The sequence below is a fragment of the Sarcophilus harrisii genome, chromosome 6 (assembly GCF_902635505.1).
Source record: "Sarcophilus harrisii chromosome 6, mSarHar1.11, whole genome shotgun sequence".
NCBI lineage: Eukaryota > Metazoa > Chordata > Mammalia > Dasyuromorphia > Dasyuridae > Sarcophilus > Sarcophilus harrisii.
Window position 1 is genome coordinate 215698635 of NC_045431.1, and position 23426 is coordinate 215722060.

Here is a 23426-nt window from a genome sequence, read left to right on the forward strand (position 1 = left end):
ATATAAGCCAGATTTATTGTTGTTGAGTCATTTCAATAATGTGAAACTATCTGTGATCCCATTTGGGGTTTCTTGGCAAAGACGTTAGAGTGGTTTGTCATTTCTTTCTCTAACTCATTTTACAAATGAGGAAATTCAGACAACCAGGGACCCTTTGTCCAGGGTCATATAGCTAGTAAATGTCAGAGGCCAGATTTTAACTCAGAAAGATAAATCTTCCCAACTCCAAGTCCAGCACTCTATCTACTGTACTACTGTACCTGCCCCACAAAAGAGACTAAATTATGTAATGTTTAGCTACCTTGGTAAATGTCTGTTTAATATTGAAATAAGTATACCTTTTTTTTTTTTACTTAAAAAAAGACCTTTGAATCTCATATCTAGACACATATTTCAAAAAAGATAAAGCAAAAAATTAAAACAAACATACAAAAACATAAATAGGTACCTTTGTGCCTATATATAAACACATATATGTATGGCTAACACACACACACACACACACGTATATATACAGTACATTATTTCTATACAATGTATGAATGTGTGTTATAAAAGTTTATTGAACATATATTTATCCATTGTCAGTAGCATCAGGTTTTAAAACTAGACTCCATATATATGTACATATTGATATTACACATGTGTATATATATATGACACACATATATTTATAAATGCATTATATAGAAAATCTGCATTCTAAGAAAATCTGCAATATATACATATAATAGATAAAGACACATATGCATAAGCACATGGACATGGACACATACATGCTCATAGAGAGTAAGATATAATGGTAGATTGAGTCATAGACTCAATCTATGTCTGGTCACAAAGATCTGGATTCAAATTCTTAGCCTCTGAGTTATAATTTTCGTAATTATAAAGTTGGGGTAATAGTAGATTTAGTATGTCTTTTACAGGATTTTTGTAAAGATCAAATGAATTTTATAAAGAAAGAGCTTTCAGAAAATTCAAAACCAAATATGAATGCCAGGTATGATTGTATTATGGTTATTCCTGGTAACAAGAATATCAGTGACCAAGCATTGGACCATTGATTGTTTAAAGTTTGAACAAATTCTAGCTTATGAATAAAATCATCATTAGCTGCAGCTGCTCTTCTGTATTTCCTCCTGCAACATAACATCAACTCTTGCATACTTTTTCTACATCTCCTGCTCCTGTGACCTGTCCCTCTCTTAGATCAGAAAGTATACATTGGAAGGCTTCTCTCAAATCCTCAATGTTAGGAGAGTGTATAGATGATTGTCTCATCATTTCCTACCCTGACTGCAATTGCTTTTCAATGTAATCTCCTTGAGTACAGCAACTTTCTCTTTAATTTGTCTCCTCGAATCTTCCCCACAGGCACTTAAAATTTTCTTCTTTATCTACCAATACTGTTATACTATTGCTATATAAGAAACAATAAAAATGAAAAAAATTAGAAAAAGGAAATGGGATGACTTGTATAAATTATTGCCAAGGGATAGATAATCATAATGATATCAGTAAGGTAAGTTTAAAACAATCAGAATTAGCAGCTGAGCTCACATACTTTATAATGACCAATCCCAGTTTCAGAGGATAGATATTGAAACACACATCTCTCATTTTGATGGAGAAATGGGAACTCTAGATATAAATCATGGTGTTGGAAGTAATGTCCTTGCTGAATAATTTTCATTAATTATTTTACTTTATTACAAAAGAAAGCTTGGGCGAATGTAGGAGAAACCTGTGTATTTTTATAGATAGATGGGCAGAAAATTGATGAGGAATAGGAAGAAATGATGGACAAGTGAGCTCCAGGAGATTAGAGGTTGACAGGAGGGGCAACAAGCAAAGTCAAAAAATTCAAATAAAAACTTGGCATAGGCAAAGAGAAAATGTTCTGGCATGAAAATTAATGAGCAAATACTATAATGTATATTATCATAGAGAAAATTTATGGTTCACAAAAAGCCTAATTTGTTTGATTTATAAGGTAATAAAGTTATGGGGACTAATATTATTTAATTGATATGAGAAATTCCCAGATGAACAAACTCTCTCTACCAATCACTTCTCTGTAATTTATCATCTTAGAACAGGGATCTGGTCTCCATGAAGTTTAAGGGAAAAAAAAAAGTGCTTCCATATAATTGATTGTCCTTGTAATCTTGTATATTTTATTTTATGTATTTAAAAAATATTATTCTTATAAAGGGCCCATAGGTTTTACTAGATTGCCAGTGGAGTCTGTGATCAAGAAAAAGAGAGAGAGAGAGAGAGAGAGAGAGAGAGAGAATCAATATTTTAAAAAGTTGCCCAGGGCACTGAAATAGTAACTGATTTTCCTAGGGTCCCCTATGTGTTGATATTAGGTCTTGATTTCAGGCCTTGATTTTCAAAGCAATATTCTATCATGTCTTTCAGAAGGAGATGGAAACAATATTAGGCATATTGTAAAAAATCTTTAATCAGTCAACACATACATACATTCAGACATACACATTACAATGTGTAAAATTGTTTTATTATTAGAATTTTTAAATCTATTTTATCTTATTAATCTTACACAGAAACTAACATTTTCTCCAACATCCCCATAAAAAATGAAGTACTAAAAATTTTTTCATATAGATTTTTACCTCAAACATATTACCCTAAACAAATTGCTTTAAAAGCATTTTTGCACAATTTTCTAGTTTTTATATGTTAATTATGAAAACTGGACAATGAATTTGCAAAATAATAGGCTTAAATTTTCTAATCCGTGTGACTAAATACATTAGTAATTCAATTACAATGGAAAAAGATGGAGAAAGTTCCAAGTTTATTGGCCATCTTGTCAAATAATGGCTTTCTCACCCCCAATCACCTACCCACTTTATTTTTCAGACTATCAGGAAGATTTTTTAAAGTGTTCTTGGTCTCAAATTATTAGAGAGAAGTGGGTAGCACAGAAACAAATTATAGTCATCCCTTCCATATCATGAGGCTTAGATATAGTGCTACTGCAATCTGGAAAATCCACATAAAATTTTTGATTCTCCTTGTGTATTAGAAAAAAAAACCAGAATCTTTTCTTTTTCTTTCATGGGGTACTGTATTGTAAAGTTTGGGTTGATATTACATATTACTACACATATATTTTATATTGATATGCAAAACATGTACATGTAAATTATGTGTGCACATATATGCACACATATGTATATATACATATTTACAAATACACATATATGTAAAAATATTTTTTTCCTGAGTTTCTAAACTTTTTTTGCATGTCTTCTGCTGTTTCTGTATATCATCTACAGCGTGTGCAAAACTTCTCTCACCAATCCCATTTATTTTCTTATGCTAGCCTTGATATATAGAAGCTGCAATGGAAGGAATAACTGTAGCTCTTCAGTAAGGGAGGACAATTGATTAAGATTAGAGAAACCAGTGGAGTGATCTCTAAGAGAAATATGTTTATTAGTACAAGTGGGAACATTATCTCTGATATTTAAACCAAAAGCAAAGTTGCTCCCAAGTGAAGGTAGAATTAATCAGACTGGATGTTGCAACTGAATGTTGTGTGATTTATTCTGGGCACCGATCAGACCCAGAAAAATATCAAGGGAAAGAACTACTGAATTGTCTAGGTTTCCCTGTGGATCAATTGTCATTGTTTTTATTTCTCTTCTCCAGTGCACCAAACATTTGAAAAATACCTAAAACAAAAGAATATAAAGGCAATTAAATTTCTTTTTCATCTTTGTATACCTATCACCCATCACAGTGTCTAATATAGAGTCAATACTTAATAAATTTGATTTCAATTTGAACTCCAAAGTTATTTGAATGAATGCTAGTGTATACATCTCTCCCCAACAGTTTTCTCTGTTTCAGAGCTGCTCTTGGTATCTATCATTTGTGAATGACAAGGTACTGCTCTTGCAGTAGTAAGGAGTCTGGGATGATATAGCCATTTTGAGACAGCCTAGATTACTTCTCTAATTAGGATATTTGAGCTTTTAATCCAAAACCCACCAGTTGTTTTTGAAAGTTTAAAATGAATAGTTTATGTCTCTTTCTGTGTTTTATAAGAGAATATTTTTCTGTGACTTTTCTCTCTCCTTTCAACTAAAATGGAGCAGCAATATGGCTTAAGATATAGTTTAAGTACAAAGATGTCTGTAATCAAGACCAAGTCAGATTTTGCTTGTGCTGTCTAAAATGCCATAACAATATCTAGTGGATTTCATTATTTTTTCTGGTACTTTATGACAAAGCAGTCAAAAAATATGGTTGAATTAGAAGAATTGGGTATTAAATTCTAAAGTATTCTTTCAGATAAGGTAGATTAATTAATATAGAAATGGCAGCATGAGGAGATATAGTTGACAATGCCACCAAAGGTATAAAGGAAGTGGGCTTCTGGGCTTTCTAAAATTAGGAAGCAAAAATAGAGCTTCAAAATCAAAATCAAAGTCAAAAATGCTAACTCTTTGAGGAAGAAGATTGCATTTTCTCTCCATTCCTAATCATTCAGCATCCACTATAATTCAACTGCTTCTTCAGGGATTGACTTCTGTCTCTTCCTTATAGACTTCATTTATATATTTGATAGTAATAATTACAGTTAAAACTCCCAAAATTTTTTTGACTCAAATTGACAAAAGAGTTCTTTAGGTCATGACTGTTTTGGTATTACCTCATTGGTTTGTTGTGTTTTTTGTTTGTTTGTTTGTTTAAATCTGGTCAGTTTGATATTATGAAGACACTACCAACCTTGATTGTTAGGCTTGGAGCAACTACCTAATGTCACGTCAGGTGATATGATATGATTGCCTCTAAGCTTTTCTTTATTGTTATTACGATTAGATCTGTGAATAAATTGCTATGGATAACTTCCATGATTATCTACAGGATAACTTCTTCAATTGGGAACACAAGCACTTTTCTTTCTAGCAACATAGGTCCACAGGTCAGTACTACTCTGTAATTTATAATCTTAAAGATCTTCCTGGAGCATGGAATTCAGTCATTAGCTCAGAGTCAAACAAACCATTCTGTGTCAGGGGAAATAATAGAAATCAGGTCTCCCAAACTATTAGGTTCACTTTCTTTCTACTATTCTGTGCTGCTACTTGGTATAGAGACACAAGAAATGAAAGTATTAATCTCAGTTTGACAAACACTTATTAAATACCTATTATCTTAAGACACTATGTAGGGTACTGGGATATGGCAAGAGAATAAAATGTTATTATTCTTCCCTTTAATAAGCTAAAAATTTAACAGACGAAATCCCATGACCAGATTAGTCAATTTTAGGGAAATGGGAGGACAGAGACACCGGCCCCCTTACTCTAAGCACAATAAAAGGTTTAGTGAATCATATCAAATAAACCATTAATGGAACACTTACTCATGCCAAAAAACAACATACAAAGAATAAGTATTTTCTTTTAAAATTTTTCCAATTATATGAAAATTCAATTTTAACATTCATTAAATTTTGAATTCTGAATCATCTACCGCCCTCCTCCTCCCCACTGAGAAGACAAGAAATTTATATAAATGTATACTCTTGCAAAATATACATTTATATTAGTCATGTTATGAAATAAAATACAGACCAAAAAACACAAGAAAAATCAAGTTCAAAAAGAACTCTTTGATCTGCATTCAGTTTCCATCATTTTTTTTTCTAAAGATGGATAGCATTTTTTCATCATAAATTCTTTGCAATTGTCTCATATCATTGTATTGCTAAAAACAGCTAAATCAAAGAAAAAAGTATTTTTTTTTACCTTATGGCCAAACAAAGGTCCTGCTTCTGACTGAATGTAGCATCAAATTATGGATAGCTTTTCTTTAAAAAGTCTATGGTTGGAGCAGCTAGTTGGTATAGTAGATAAAATACCAGCCTTGAAGTCAGGAAGACCTGAGTTCAAATATGGCCTCAAATACAACATTTCTTCACTGTGTGACCCTGGGGAAAATTAACCCCAATTGCCTCAGCAAAAATAATAACAACAACAAAACCCTCTATAATTGGCCTATGTATCAAACATCACTGTTATAAGTCACTAGTTCTCAGAGTGTAGTCCAGAGAACCCTGGGGTTATTTTTCAAAGTGTCCACAAATTCAAAATTAGTTTTTATTTCTAATATGCTAAATATCTATACATATAACACATATAATAAAAACAACTCTTTGGATAGTTATCAATAATTTTTGGTAGTATTAAAATATTGAAAATAAATAACTACTACAAATAATAAAAATTCATTGAATGCTTTAAGAAATCAAATAATATTATTTTCAGATCCACATGATAGATACTTTTTTTTCACAGTTGTGCAGAAGATGGCTTAGAAAGAGGAGAGACTGAAACCAGGGAGAGCAATTAGGTTGATAGATCCAAGTGGCAGTGGTTATACATTCATTTGACATACATTTCTCAAGGAACTATTCTATAAAATGTATTTTCCAAAATTCTCAGGGCCTTCTCATCTGCATTGCTCCTTCTCTTGTCAGAAAATAAGTATTATCTCACCTTTCCATTTTTCCATGAAAGGATCATCAGTATGACCTCTCCTTTACAGATTTTCCTTCAATTAGTGTGTATACATCTTGAGAGCTGGAAAAGGAAAATTTTTCTGTTTCTATTCTCAGCATCTACATTGTGCTTGGCACATGTTGTTTAGTAAATACATTTCTATTCCATTCTATTGCAATCTATGTCAGTAACATAGTAAGAACTAATTTTAAGAAAAATACCTATCAATAACTCTTTTTTTAATTTGAATTTATTTTATTTTATTATAGCATTTTTATTTACAAGATATATCCATGGGTAATTTTTCAGCATTGACAATTGCAAAACCTTTTGTTCCAATTTTTCCCCTCCTTCCCCCACCTTCTCCCCTAGATGTCAGGTAGACCAATATATGTTAAATATGTTAAAGTATATGTTAAATACAATATATGTATACATGTCCATATAGTTATTTTGCTGCACAAGAAGAATCAGACTTTGAAATAATGTACATTTAACCTGTGAAAGAAATCAAAAATGCAGGCGGACAAAAACAGAGGGATTAGGAATGCTATGTAGTGATTCACACTCATTTCCCAGAGTTCTTTCACTGGGTGTAACTGGTTCTATTCATTGTTGAACAAATGGAACTGATTTGGTTCATCTCATTGTTGAAGAGAGCCATGTCCATCAGTATTGATCATTATATGGTATTGTTGTTGAAGTATATAATGATCTCCTGTTCCTGATCTTTTCACTCAATATCAGTTCATATAAGTCTCTCCAGGCCTTTCTGAAACCATCCTGTTGGTCATTTCTTACAGAACAATAATATTCCATAATATTCATATACCACAATTTATTCAGCCATTCTCCAATTGATGGGCATCAAACATTCATGCACAAACAGGTCCCTTTCCCTTCTTTAAGATCTCTTTGGGATATAAGCCCAGTAGTAACACTGCTGGATCAAAGGATATGCACAGTTTGATAACTTTTTGAGCGTAGTTCCAAATCACTCTCCAGAATGGTTGGATGTATTCACAATTCCACCAACAATGAATCAGTATCCCAGTTTTCCCACCTCCCCTCCAGCATTCAGCATTATCTTTTCTTGTCATCTGAGAGGTGTGTAGTGGTATCTCAGAGTTGTCTTAATTTGCATTTCTCTGATCAATAGTGATTTAGAGCACCTTTTCAAATGACTAGAAATAGTTTCAATTTCTTCATCTGAAAATTGTCTGTTCATATCTTTTGACCATTTATCAAATGGAGAATGGCTTGATTTCTTATAAATTAGAGTCAGTTCTCTATATGTTTTGGAAATGAGGTCTTTGTCAGAACCTTTCACTGTAAAAAATGTTTTCCCAGTTTATTGTTTCCCTTCTAATCTTGTCTGCATTAATTTTGTTTGTACAAAAGCTTTTCAGTTTGATAAAATCAAAATTTTCTGTTTTGTGATCAATAATGATCTCTAGTTCTTCTTTGGTCACAAATTCCTTCCTCCTTCACAGGTCTGAGAGGTAAACTACCCTATGTTCTTCTAATTTATTTATAATCTCATTATTTATACCTAGATCATGAACCCATTTTGACCTTATCTTGATGTACGGTATTAAGTGTGGGTCAATGTCTACTTTCTGCCATACTAATTTCCAATTTTCTCAGCAGTTTTTGTCAAACAGTGAATTCTTTTCCAAAAGCTAGGATTTGGGGGTTTGTCAAACACTAGATTATTAGTTATTGACTGTTTTATCCTTTGAACTTAACCTATTCCACTGATCAACTAGTCTATTTCTTAGCCTATACCAAATGGTTTTGGTAACCGCTGCTTTATACTATCTTTTCTCTCTATTTGACCTTTTTTTAAAGAAAGACAAAAGAAAGAGTTAGGCAAGAAGGGTCTTCCAAAAAATCTTGTTTTGAACAGAATTTATTTTTTTCTTTAATTAAATGTAATTGCTCTTCTCTCTGAAAGCTTATTCTGACCCTATTTGAAGCCTGGTTAAACCCACTGATATAACATTCCCTATTAGTTCACCTAAGTTACCAGTTTTCCAACAGAAACAAAGCAAACCCCCCATTCATCCCTTTTCTTGGCAGCATCAATTGACATAGGACCCCAAAATATGAGTAAGTGTTGAGAATGTTTTGTTTGCATCTTGTCATATAACCTCATTGTTTTTTTAAATTGAAAATAGTGTTGTCCAGTCCTTTGACTTCTTATCAAATTTCTGTGGTTTTCTTACAAGAACCACCTCAAAATGCTCAGTATTTGAGGACAGTTCCAGTCGAAGCATCTAATTTGCCTTTTCTGAAAAGAAAAAAAAAAAGTTTTCCATGGGTTTGAAGGGAAAAAAAAAATCTCTCACCTTGCCATGCTACAAAATTCCAGAAGAAGGCAGAAGCAGCAAAGAATTTATCATAGATAAAAAAGAAACGAATACCTCCTGTGCCTGTTACATAAAGAAGTTATTCTGACAGTAGGCTCTCTCTCTTTTTTCCTTTCCTGAATCCTCACAGTTGTTCTTCATGCAGCACCTTATTTTCTAACAATATGATTCAAATAAATAGAGGGTATGTTTTTTTTCTATAATTAACAAACTTGTCCTACTTTGTCCCTCTGTTTCATCAAAAGGAAATGGTGATAAATTTAGAAGATTAAAAAAACATATTTTAAGTATTCCATCATTTTCTCATAAGGATTCATTTTTTCAGTGGTTGAAAATATTCATTCATTCATTCAGCAAGAAAGTATTTACTATGTCTCTGGCAATGAAAAAAATAAATACAAAAATGAATCAGTTCCTGCCCACATGGAGCTTATATTTTATGCCTATGGTGTTGGGATACAGGAGCATATGTACACAGATAAGCAAATACAAAATGTAGCTTGCAATTTCAGGATGATGTGGGGATTAGCAGTTGGCAAGGGAATGTTTGGTTTAAGTTCTGTGTTAAAGGTGGCATTGAATTGAGCTTTGAAAATAGCAGAGATTGTGTAAAGGTAAGATATTTCAGGAATGAGGGATAGATAGTCTGGGCAAGACATGCTGCTTCAGAAGTCATCCGCCTGGGATTGTACAATTTTTTAGATACAAGAAGTCTCAGAAGTTATCTAATTAACAAAAATGAGTTCGTTTTATAAATATGAAACTGAGTATCTATCAGAGAGGCCATGTTCAGCTAGTTTCTTTCAGAGCCAAGGCCAGAATCCAGGATTTCTGGTCCCTCGCTTTTCCATATCTCCATCTCAAGAATCCAGATGTAAATATATTTCTTTCTGTATATCTTTGCTTCTGGGTAAGTCAGTATAGTGATGCAAAAAGGGTTGTTGGTCTAAGATTTAAGGGATACATTATCATATCCTATTTCTGGCAGTTATTAGTTGAATTAACATTAAAAAAAAAAAAAAGCAAAACACAAACTTTCCAAATCGCAACTGACTTTCCTAGTCTGTAAAATAAGCATCATAATACCTGTGGTGCTTACCTCATGAAATGTTTTGATAGCCAAACGAGAAGATGCTCATGGAATGCTTCAGAATCATCAAAGTACTAGATCAATGCTAGCTGCAGTTATTGTCATAATATCATTGGTGCTCTTTAAAGTCATAAGAATGGTAGGGTGACCTGAATATAGGTGTATTACTTCTCTGCAATAATATTCCATAGCCCATGGGTAACCCAGGCCAGTTTGAAACTGTTGCCCCTTCTCTGTTGACTGGTCAAGACTCACCACTTTCATAGTCTCATAAGCAGACAAGGATCATGGGTCATGATGTAGAAGAATGATCCAGATTCCCTGAAGACCAGACTGTACCAACCTTCTTGTGTCCACGTACCCCAGACGGTCGATCCTTTAAACTGTTCTCCCAAAATAAATTTGTTCCAGTCTGCATTCTGAATGTCATTTTCCATTCTGAATCTTTATGTTTGAGTCTATCTTCAGCTTGTGCCATTTCCTTCATTTCCCTTCTATTTCTGCCTTTTTTAATACTCTATAAATGCTTCAATTCTTTTTTTTTTTTCTTTCTCCCCCACCCATATGCAGTGACTACTAACAAAGGGAGCTTGCCTTTGTATAGTTAGAGCAGGCAATCACCATTTTGGAGTGATTTCAGGGGCCCTGAGGCCCTCTTTTCTTTCAAATCCTTCCCCACCAGATGGCTGAATTCAGAAATTCTACCCACATCCCAGCTCTTTTCCTTTAGCATAGTGTTTTGAATTGATTAGGGTAAAACTTGAAACTATCAATCATTCAATTCATCAAACATTCAAGCAAGCATTTGTTAAGCACACATTATATGTTAGGCACTGTGCTAGGCACTGGAATGCAAAGACAAAGAATGAAACAATTCTGATTCTCCATTTTACTTTCTTACAACAAAGAGAAGAAAATTTTAAATAGAAGAAGGGAAAGAGGAAAATGCCTATGAGGTAATTAAATGTGTTTAGGTAGAAGGGCACCAGCACAGGGTGATAAGTGTAGAAGGTGCTACTTGATCTGTGTCTTGAAGGGAGAGGGGAATTGTCTTGAAGGGAGAGGGTAATTCTAGGAGATGGAGGTAAAAATATGTAATGCCTTCCAGGCAGGAACTAAGGCAAGGAGAGACTGACTGGATCATAGAATAGGCAAAGGAACAATGTATAATTAGGCTGGAAAGATTGATAAGAGCCAGGGAATAAACAGAAGTTTATATTTTATCCTAGAGGTAATAGAGTGTTGCTGAAGACTGTTTAGTAAAAAGTGATATGATCAATAAGATCTATATTTAAAGATATTTTAATATGAATGAAGGCTTTGAGTACAGTTTTAGAAAATTAAGAGATGAAGGAAATCTGGGGATATGAATAACAGGGGTGGAATAACTCCCTCTAGTATAAAAGGGAAGGAGTATCAAATGGGAAGACTGGATACTAGGTAGCTAAAATTTAACACCTTTATCTCAGAGACTGTGTTTATATGGATAAGAATGAGGTGAGATGCTAATAATTTATTACTTTTTCCCTATATTAAAACCTTCCTTTAATTTTATCTTGTTATAAGCAGCTGATTCTTTTGTGGGATGGCAAACCCCAATTCAAAAACACTCAGAGATACCTCAAAATGAAGAACAGAAGCTTTATTAGGATCTCTCAAGAAATGGACAGGCTTCCTCCCAGAAGAAGGAGGATCACTTTCACAAAAGGCTAAGATAATTTAAATAGAGAAAATAAAAATTACAGAAACTATTCACCTCCTGTTAATCCTCCTAAAATCATGTGCAAACTTGACCTTCATTCCTTTATTTGCCTCTGGAATAAAGGTGGGCTTTTGTGGCACTAAGGTCTTGGTTATGCAAGACTTGTTGCAAAAGAGAGTCTGCTCTGCTTCTAAGGTTAATGATCAATTAAAATAGTTTAAGGAGACTTGGTTTTACCTAAGGGTTTTCTTAATCAACAAATAGAGATTAGTCAGTTTGTAGACTTCTTGAATATCTCCAGGCCATTAAATAGTTAGTCAGATTCTTCTCTAAGCAGTTATCTCTTAAATGTTTTCTCTTGGAAAGTCTTTGTTCTTCCTCCCAGAGGCTAATGATTAACAGACCCTTGTGCTAAGAGCTGGAAAGCTCAGAATTATATTCTGAGAAGTTCTCAGTTTCTCCTTTCTCTCATTCTGGAGTCTCAAAAACCATGTGGTGTTTTTGTTTTGTTTTGTTTTTAGTTCAAGCTCAGAAGGATCCTACACAAAGACTTGATGGCAGATGATGTAACTATTATATGAAGACCAATCCAGCAAAGTTTGGAGAAGTTAAACAGTACAAATTTGACCATGTGGTGATGATGGTATTTTTATATAAACAAGTCTCAAATCCACATAGGTTCAAAGAACATAAATAAGGAAAATAACTGAGAAGTCTGTAGTTAAATGAAAAGAGTCCTGGGTTGGAGTCAGAATTGTTGGGTTTGAATTCTGTCTTTAGTACATGTATATGATCTTGGGAAAGTCACATTACTTGTTAGAAGTTCTAGTTCCTAGTCTATAAAACGAAGTCAAAACCTAAATAAATTAGAGAATCAAGGAAAAAACTACTCTTTCAATATATGCATAAGGGAAGAGTTTATGACCAAAGGATAGAGAAGATCACCAAAGATAAAATAAATGGCATATAATTTTTACAAAGATTTTGAGAATCAAAACCAATGTAGTCAAAATAGAAAAAGAAGCATTTGAAAAGAATATTTGCATCAAGTTTCTCTTATTTTTCATATTTAAGATACAAGAGAAAAAGATTCACATTTACAAGAATGAAAGCTATTTCCTATTAGATAAATGGACAAAGGATATGAACACAAAGCCTTCTCAAAAAGATATCCAAGCTTACAATGATCATATGTGGATGGAGAAATGATTCAAATGACTAATAAATAGAGTAATGTAAATTCAAGCAACTTCAATGTTCTATCTCACATTTGAATTCAGGAAGGATATATCTGACTCCAGGCTGATATTTACCCCCTGCACAGATCATAAAGCTAGTAAACGTTTAAGGCCATATTTGAATTCAGGTCCTTCTGAGTTGAGGTAGCATTCTACCTTGTCTCCAACAATAAGCTAGTGCTTGATAAACCTAATTTTTTTGGAATAAAACTCAATTGACAAAAAAGTAGGAAAACTTGAAAGTAGTTTGGCAAAAACTAGGCATAGACCACCATCACACACTGATTACTAAAATAAAATCAAAATGAATAAATGATTTAGACATAAATGGTGATATAAACAAATTATGGGAGCATGGAAAATTGTACCTCCATCTCTATGGAAAGGAAAGTGGTTATAACCACATAAGATATAGAGAAGAATATGGGAAATAAAATAAATAATTTTGATTCATGAAATAAAAAAACCTTTGGTGGAAACAAAACTAATACAATTAAAATTAGAAGGAAAAAAAAAGAAACTGGGGCAGAGGGAAACTACAGCAAGGTTTTCTGATAAAGGCCTCATTTCTTACATATGGAAATGAGCCAAATATTTTAAAATAGTAATGAGTATAAACAGGTAGCTTTCATAAAAAAATCAAAATTACTAATAATTACATGAAAAATGATCTAGATCACTATTGATTAGAAAAATGAAAATTAAAAAAAAACTCTGATACCTCATCATGCCTATCACATTGGCTTACATAACAGAAAAGGAAATGACAAATTCTGGAGAGGATATGGAAAAATTGGGGAACTAAGGCATTCTTGGTGAAACTCAGAACTGGTCCAACCATTCTAGAAAACCATTTGTAACTACACTGAAAGAGTTTTAAACTCAGCATATTCTTTGACCAAGCAATATTCCTACTAGGTCTATATCTCAAAGCTATACAAGAAAAGAGCTAAGCATCTATTTGTAGATAAATGCTTATTTTTGTGATGTCAAAGAATTGGAAATTAGTGGGATGCCCATCAACTGGGAAATAAGTGAACAAGTGGTAAATGATCATGACAAGATACTACTTTCTTATATGTAATTATGTACAGAACGGTTTCAGAAAAATCTGGACAGACTTATAGAAATTGATGAAAAGTAAAGTAAGCAGAAGCAGGAGGATATTGTATACAGTAATAATAATACTGTATGAAGAAAAACTAAAAGACAACTACTCTGGTAAAGACAATGATCAAGGCAATGTCAAAGGATCCATGATGAAAAATTCTATCCATTTCCAGAAAAACAACTCATGAACTCTGAATGAAGAGTGATGCAAAACATTAAAACTCTATTTGGTGGTTTTTGTGTTTTGTAACATAGCTAATATAGAAATATGTTTCATGCCTTCACATATATAATCAATATCAAATTCCTTGCCTTCCCAAGGAGGAGAAAAAGGTGAGAAGAAGAGAGAGAATGTGGAATTCTATATTTTCAAAAAAATGACTATTAATTTTTACATTCAATTGGAAAACATAATAGAATAAGCAAAAAATTTATTTTAAAAGAAACTAAAGTCCAAATAATCTGGGAGAAATGACTAAGCAAATTACATCATATGAATATAATGGATTATTATTACTTGTTTAGAAATGACAGAAACAATTCTTTTAGAGAAACTTAGAAGGTCTTGTTTGAACTAGTGTAACATTAAGTAAATAGAACAAGAACTATTTGCGTACCATAATATAAAGAAGAATATGTTTGAAATAACTAGAGAACTTTAATCAATACAATGACAAAACATGATTCAAAAAAATGATAATGAGATATGCTTCTTAATTTACAACAGAAACATGAGGGATTCAAAATGCAAAATAAGACATGAATTTTTGGTCATGGCCAAAGTGAGGATTTTTGCTTGCTTAAGTATGTTTGTTATATAAGCTATATGTTTACTTCTTTTTTCTCCAATGGGCAGTGTATTAAAAAGAAAGAAAAATAAGATAGGTTGGGGGAGAAAAAAAGAAAGAAGTAGGAACAGAGAAGGAGAGAAACATATACATATGTATGTGTGTGTGTATATATATATATATATATCTAGATATATATATCTAGATATATATATATATATACATGTATGTATATATACAGAGAGAGAGAGAGAGAGAGAACGAGAGAGAGTCAGATAGATATTTAGATAATTGAAAAAGAAAACCTACAAAAAGACAATTGGAAAGGCAGGAAAGAATCACAGACAAGCAGAGTAGCTTTGAAAGCTAAACATTGAATTCATTACATAATGAAAAAAGAAAAGCACAGTAAATAATAGAGATCTGCAGTTTCTTGAATAATCTTGTTTTTCTGGTTTGATTCATATATATGTATGTATGTACATACATTCCATTTATATGGAAATGTCCATTTTATTTATTCTTTATTAAAATCAGAATGCAAATAAACATATTTATAGAAATAAAATACAATAAAATGAACTGATTGAACTAAATGGCACCTCAGATTCCTTCCAGATCTCAACCTAGGATCCTTTGATTTCATACACCACATTGTTTTGCAAGCTTCACTCTCATGCTATCTCATAGCAAAGCCCAACCAATCTCTGACTATTTACCCTTCCAAACAGACTTCCTACAGAATTTATCAACTACTAATGAAGAAGGTATACTGACTTGGAAAACAATCAGGTTGTTTGTCTTAGTACTCTAGTTCATCTAAAAGTCAAAGTAATTGTTCAATTAAAAGAAAAAGGAAGAATATTGATGCAGACCAAAGTTAGAGGAAAAAGAACATAAAACAAGTGCAGTTGAGAGGGTGGGGGCAGAGTGTGGGGACTGTTGTTGGCTCTTTGAAAAAGATGCCAAGATTAGGAAGTACAGGACAGAAAATAGAACTTTTTATTTTCTTTTATTTTATTTGGTAAGAGAAGAATAGTAGCAGTTACTTGCTAGAAACCCCATTGTGAAGCGTATGTCAATGCATATTTTATAGGCCTCCTTTCCTGGGAAACTTTCAGAGGTCATAAATAGTTATAAAGGTACCTTAGGATTTGAATGTGACAGATTCTTTTCTCTGAAAAAAAAGGCAATTTAACCAATAGACCTCAGTTTGTCACAGTAAGAACATTCAAAATCCAAGCTGGCATTTGCAATTGTGATATATTCATGATATCAAATGTACTTGATGTACTAGAAATACAGTTCAATGAGCAGACTGTTTGCTTGAAAGTCTTTGTCTTAACAGTCAAAGTAGTTTAAGCAAGCAAGGGTTTTGTTCCATTCTATTTTATTTCACGGACTAGGAGCAGGCAATCCATGCTGGAAAATTCCCATTCTCTCAATTGGCTACTGTTGTCAGAAGAGGTAAGGGAAATGGAGATATACAGTATTTTGTTGTAATCTTACATCTCTCTATCCAATGAGAACTACAAAGGATGGAAATGTTTTGTCATTGTCTGAAATGGAGATTGATAAGATTCTTCATCTCCTCAATTTCTCATGGCAAATAATTTTCAAAATCAGAGAATCTCAAGGTAGCAAAGGGGATAAGAACCCATTTAGTCCAATACCTCAAAAAAATTCCTCCCAACAACAGGTCTAGCTAGTGGTTATCTAATATTTTCTTGAAAACATAATAAGAGGAACAACTTGCTACTCTCATTTCATGCTATAATAACCAAAATTGTCAGCAACTTTTTCTCTCCTTCAGGACCAGATATGTCTTCTCAACTTCAACCCATTGTTTCTTGTTTTGCCCTCTCTCACTGTGTAAGCAAGTCTAGACAGAAAAAGAACAAACCTTTCCAAGAAGACAAAGAGTATGATTTCAGACATGGAAAAAATTGTGTCTGATACTCCAGTTTTGTCTCTGGTAACAGAAGTAGATAACATGTTAGGGGGCAGTCTTCAAAATACTAAACTTTTGGACACAGCCATATTAATAGAAATATAGTGTTCAAAAGAAAAGGGACAATAGCTAACTTGTCCTCTGTTCTAATTAGACTATATCTGGAGTATCATTCAGAGCTAGCTGCTACATTATAGAAAATACAGTGAAAATTTTCAATGTATTAAGAAAAGATAGCTAACACAGAGTGCTGGAAATCATTCTACAAAAAGATTAGTTGGAGGAATTGGAGATAGCATAGAAAAGAGAAGACATAAGGGGCCATAACATATTATTGAGTATTTGAAGCTCCCTTATATGGGTAACTGATAAAATTAATTTTGTTTGATCCAAGAGGGTAGTGCCAGAGACAATTGATATGAGTTACAAAGAGGCAAATATTAATCTAAATAAAGCTTTTTTTTTATTATTATAGCTTTTTATTTACAAGATATATCATGGGTAATTTTTCAGCATTGACAGTTGCAAATACTTTTGCTCCAACTTTTTCCCTCCTTCCCCCCACCCCTTCTCCCAGATGGCAGGTTGACCAATACATGTTAAATATGTTAAAGTATAATATGTATACATGTCCAAACAGTTATTTTGTTGTATAAAAAGAGTCCGACTTTGAAATAGTGTACAATTAGCCTGTGAAGGAAATCAAAAATACAGGCAGACAAAAATAGAGGGATTGGGAATTCTATGTAATGGTTCATAGTCATCTCCCAGAGTTCTTTCCTTGGGTGTAGCTGGTTCAGTTCATTACTGCTCTATTGGAACTGATTTGGTTCATCTCATTGTTGAAGAGGGCCACGTCCATCAGAATTGATCATCATATAGTATTGTTGTTGAAGTATATAATGATCTCCTGGTCCTGCTCATTTCACTCAGCATCAGTTCATATGAATTTCTCCAGGCCTTTCTGAAATCATCCTGCTGGTCATTTCTTACAAAACAATAATATTCCATAATATTCATATACCACAATTTATTCAGCCATTCTCCAATTGATGGGCATTTACTCAGTTTCCAGTTTTTGGCCACTACAAAGAAGGCTGCCACAAACATTCACACACATACAGGTCCTTTTCCCTTCTTTAAAATCTCTTTGGGATATAAGCCCAGTAGTAACACTGCTGGATCAAAGGGTATGCACAGTTTGATAACTTTTTGAGCATAGTTCCAAATTGCTCTCCAGAATGGCTGGATGTATTAGCTTCCCAGTTTTCCCACATCCCCTCCAGCATTCTGCATTATTTTTCCCTGTCATTCTAACCAATCTGACAGGTTGTAGTAGTATCTCAGAGTTATCTTAATTTGCATTTCTCTGATTAATAATGACTTGGAGCATCTTTTCATATGTCTAGAAATAGTTTCAATTTCTTTGTCTGAGAATTGTCTGTTCATATCCTTTGACCATTTATCAATTGGAGAATGGCTTGATTTCTTATAAATTAGAATCAATTCCCTATATATTTTGGAAATGAGGCCTTTATTGACTGTAAAAATGTTTTCCCGGTTTATTGTTTCCCTTCTAATCTTGTCTTCATTTGTTTTGTTTGTACAAAAACTTTTCAATTTGATATAATCAAATTTTTCTATTTTGTGATCAATAATGATCTCCAGTTCTTCTTTGGTCATAAATTCCTTCCTCTTCCACAGGTCTGAGAGGTAAACTATCCTATGTTCTTCTAATTTACTAAATAAAGCTTTTTAAAGAAAAAGCAGAGGTGTCCAAATATAGAAAGATCTTAATAGTCAGATTCCCTATCACTATCAATCTTCAAATAAAGCTCAACCATTGAGAGTATTCTTGTCTGAGTAATGGTTAGATTATATGCCTCTTAAGATCCCTTTAAATCCATTCTATGATTTTATAACAGTTGACCCTAACCTTGAAAAGAATTTTCAGATGGGGTTATTTGGTCCTTGAGCGACTCTATGAAAAATTTCAAATACTAATTTGATTTTATTTCACATTAGATTCTTTCTATCTTGTTTAAGCTTCCCATCTTTTAAATAGAAGGCTGGCCTTCAGACTTACCTCCCGCTTAATGTTTGTTATCACTCTTATTGTGCTACCCTTATATTTGCCAATATTTGTGAGAAAAGAAGGTTGGTCCTAAACTGGCTGAGTCAGTTGGTGGAACCCATGCTCTCAAGCTCATTATCAATGTGCCATAAGTCCTGTAGGTAGGTAGAAGCATTGTTAGACAACATGACCAATGGAATAAATACTCACTCATTCTCTTTCTAAAAAGAAAAGAATTTTTTTCCTCCCTAATTCCTGGTCCCTGCCTTAGCTCACCCCCCAAAAAATTACCTCACTTCAAATTATTACCTTAATTCAAATAATTACCTTAATTTCTTAATTACCTTTTAAGGCCACAAGTGGATTTTCTAATAGTTGAGCTGTCTAAAAGTTGAAGCCAATAAAGAACTTAACACTTTTAAAAGTATAGCACCTTGCCATTTTGTGATTATAACAACTAAACTGCTAGAGCAAAGAGCCAGATCTAACATTCCTCCTTGCCTATCTATGGCCTAAAAATAGCCTAAGGCCAATTCACTAATGATCTCAATTCAAATAGATTAGAATACAGATAAATTAAGAACCAAAGTATTTGTCCAAGGAATTTTATTAGCAATTAATGTAAAATTCCATCAGACCAGGATACCAACACAAATGTATCCATATGTCTGAGTAGCTTGTTTTGCATGGTTTCCTTATGTCAAAAAAAGATTAAAAATAGAAAAAGAGTCTAATGGTTATAGCATAAGATTGGCCTACAAAGTCATCCAGGGGAAAAATGTAATAGCATGAGAAATCTGTGCTTTGTGAACCTCGAGTCTATATTTCTACACATAAATCTTTTCTCACTTTTTTTTTTTTAGTAAAAATTCTCTTGAAAATCTTAATTTTGTCAAAACTGAACTGCATATTTTGGTCAGAGAAGCTAGAATTTTAGATTTATAAAAAAATAAAAACATGTCAACAAGCATTTATTAAGTGCTCATTGTGTGCTAGTACCTGGCTGAATGCCTAGGTTTCCTGACTAAGACCTGGGGAGACAAAGAAAAATAATGCAAAATTACTCCTTGCTGTCAAAAAGCCCACAATCTAATATGAAAGACAACATGTTAATGACTTTGTACCAACAAAATATATACAATATCATTTGGAGGTGATATCAAAGGAAATGAATCAGAATTAAAGGGAACTGGGAAAATCTTTCAGAAATTGAGGTTTCACTTGAGACTTGAAAGAAAGCAAGAAAATCAGGAGGTAGAAGTGAGGAGGGAAAGCATTTCAGGTATAGTGAACCAGTTTATAAAAGTGAGAGAGAGACTATTTGGTGTAAGTAATAGCGAGGAGACTCATGTCACTGGATTTTAGAGTATTTAGAGGGAAATAAGAGAAGATCACAGCATCATCTTCTTGATGTCATGGTCTGCCTCAAAATGAAGAACAAACAAGAACAATAGTGAACCATTGGAAGACAGAATGGAACGGGAGAGGGCTTGAACAAAACTAATAAACAGGCTATTGTAATAGTCTAAATGGAAGGTGATGAGGGCATGCATCATAGTAGCAGTAGTCTCTAAGATGATAAGGAAATGTATGAGATATCTATAAATAGATTGGTCAAAGAAGGAGAGGGAAGAAATATAAAAGGGATTGGAGATGGCACTTAATTCAAGAGCCTAGGTGACTAGAAGTATGGCAATACCCTAAAAGGATATTTAATTCTGTCAAAAATATTTTAAGCAAGACATTATGTCAGAGAACATTCAAAGCAGGGAAATAGTGAAAGGCATCAATTCAATGTCAGATTAAAATAGGTAGAAGGAATTGGGGATATTTAATGTGGAGAAGAAAAGACTTAAAGGGAACATAAAAATTGGGAACAGAAACTTTAGCACTCAAATTGTGCCCTTTGGAGGGCAGAACTAGAAGAAATTGGAAGGAGAAGTATGGCGACAAACCGTATAAATAACAACTATTACTATGATGTATACATATATACATACATATGTAATACTCATAAAATAAACATAAAGGAAGTAAAAAGCTGGAAGGAACAGCTCCATGTAGAAGTCTGAGCACAATTTTGAAAGAAAGAACTCTAAGAGACAGAGTAACTTCTAGGTATGGGAAATATCTCATTCAAAGTTATGGAGGTGAGAGATATAATACAATGTGTAAAAAACATCAGGAAAACCATAATTTCATTGAACAGTAGAGGAAGAGAGATTATGTATAATAAGAATATAAAGGTAATAATGGAGTTGTGAAAAACTCTATAATCTAAAGAGAAGAGTTTATAGATTTCACAAAATACAGTTAAGGAGCTATTGGAATTTAGTGATTATGGAAGTGGTGTTGTATGACCTGTTTTTTAATGCCTGGGCTAGCTTTTTGGAGGACCTCGGGATTAGCCCGAGTCCTTTGTCTTAGTGGAGGAGTGAAAGAAGCAGGAGACTCACAAGGACGGATGGTCAAAGGTGAAGTCTAGAGTCTTCTTTGTGTCTGTGGCTGTGGCTGAAAGGCCTGTTCCCAGTTCTCCCAGCCCTTAAATCACCACTGTTACATCACCATAACAACAAAGCATGTCCAGAGAATCATTACATCACCATCACATTAAGTATATGTTTAGAGAACCATTATCTCACAATGAGTAGGTGCTTAACTATAAGGACCATACTATCCTTGATTCAAATAGACCTTGTCAGAGTCCTGACTCTCTACACTATTTCTTTAGTAAAATCACATTGGGAGCTTTGTATGTGATAGTTTTGGAAGAGACCTGAGTCAAAGATACCAAATAGAAAGTTATTATAATAACCTAAGCTAATACTGATGAAGATCTAATGTATGGTGGTGTCTATTTGAGAATGGATAAAGGAACAGATATGAGATTGTAGAGATAGAAATGGCAAAGATATGTCAACTTATCTGATATGTGTGATAAAGGAGAATGAATAATCAAGAAATACAATAGGATTATGAACCTGGAAAATTGGAAAATATTGACTCCTTCAATAGAAACAGGAAAAGTTGGAATGTGAAAGCAATTTGTGAATGAAAATAATGAGTTCACCTTTGGCTGGTTTATATTGGGAAAAGAATTATTGTTTGTTTGTGTGTGTGTGTGTGTGTGTGTGTGTGTGTATAGTGTTATATATATATATATATATATATATATATATATAATTTTATGCCCTTTGACCAAAAATTTCATAAAAGAGGAAAAAAGGACACTTTTGCAAAAATGTTTGTAGCAGCTCTTCTTGTAGTGGCAAAAGACTAGAAATTGTGTAAATGTCCATCAGTTAGGGAATGGGTGAATAAACTATGATATATAAAAGTAATGGGATATTATTAATTTATAAGAATTGATGAGCAGACTGATTTCAGAAAAGCATGGGAGGACTTACATGAATTGATGCTGAACTAAGTAAGTAGAACCAGGAGAACATTGTATACAGCAACAACAAGATTATGCGATGATCAGCTGGGATGGACTTCGCTCTTTTTAACAATTTGGTGATTCAAGGGAATTAGAATGGATTTAGGATAGAAAGAACCATTTGCATCCAAAGAAAAAGGTGAGGAGACCGAGTGTGGATAACTCAGTATTTTTACCTTTTTTGCTATTGTTTGTTTGCTTGCTTGTATTTTCTCCATTTTGATCTCATTTATTATTTTTTTTTTTTGCACAGCATGAGGAATATGGAAATATGTTTAGAAGAATTGCACATGTTTAATCTAAATCAGATGGCTTGCTTTCTAGGAGAGCGGAAAAAAGGAGAGAGGGATAAAAAAATCGTAATACAAAGTTTTACAAAGGAGAATGTTGAAAACTCTCTTTACATTAATTTGGAAAAAGATAAAGATCAAAGTTTTAAAAAAAGACTTATGGCTATTAATTTATTTTATTAGATAGATACCCTTGAGGTTCCTTCTGATTCTGAAATTCTATAATTCAGTGTTAGAAGTCTCAATGCCTCTTCATTCACCCCATTCATAATTTTGGTAATGTTACAGACTTTTTTGTTCTTCAGATTGACTTTGACTAAACCCATTCCAAATTAATTCCTTGAAGGCCTCAGGTACTTGCATGTAAACTGAATTCTACCATGAGAGAAATAGAGAAGAAAGAGTTTAATATGGCTTATGTTGGGTGGGAGTAAAACAAGCTGTTATGCTATGGAGACAACTTTTAGATAAAAGAACGAGCTTCAGAGATGGGCCACAGGTTACAGTTATAGGACGCACAGTCTCTACCATTAAACAATTTACAATTTCATTTTTGAGACAAAGCAAGAAAGAGTGTAATAGGTAAATAACAATACCAATTATCATCTGATTAGGTACCAAATTAAGTAAAATAGACAAGAATTATAATGAACAATAGCTTTTACATTTAGAGAAAGGGTCCTAAGCTTGTGAAGTTCATCTGTTTTGCCTCCTCTAAACTCCTAAGTAGGGACCTTCTATCCCAAAGAAGGGAGCAGTAAATGTGTATGTATGTATTTGTGTGTGTGCATGTTTTTTGTTATGTATCATGGTTTTAGTAGAAA

General features: G+C 33.2%; 1 long non-coding RNA gene across 1 annotated transcript; it reads right to left on the reverse strand.

Moving 5' to 3' along the window:
* Nucleotides 1-3312: 3312 nt before the first annotated feature.
* Nucleotides 3313-21402, reverse strand: LOC116419958. The gene is made up of 3 exons (XR_004230283.1): nucleotides 21330-21402; nucleotides 6546-6629; nucleotides 3313-3710 (listed from the first exon to the last, which is right to left on the reverse strand). It is a non-coding gene; the product is annotated as an uncharacterized LOC116419958 (long non-coding RNA).
* Nucleotides 21403-23426: the final 2024 nt, after the last annotated feature.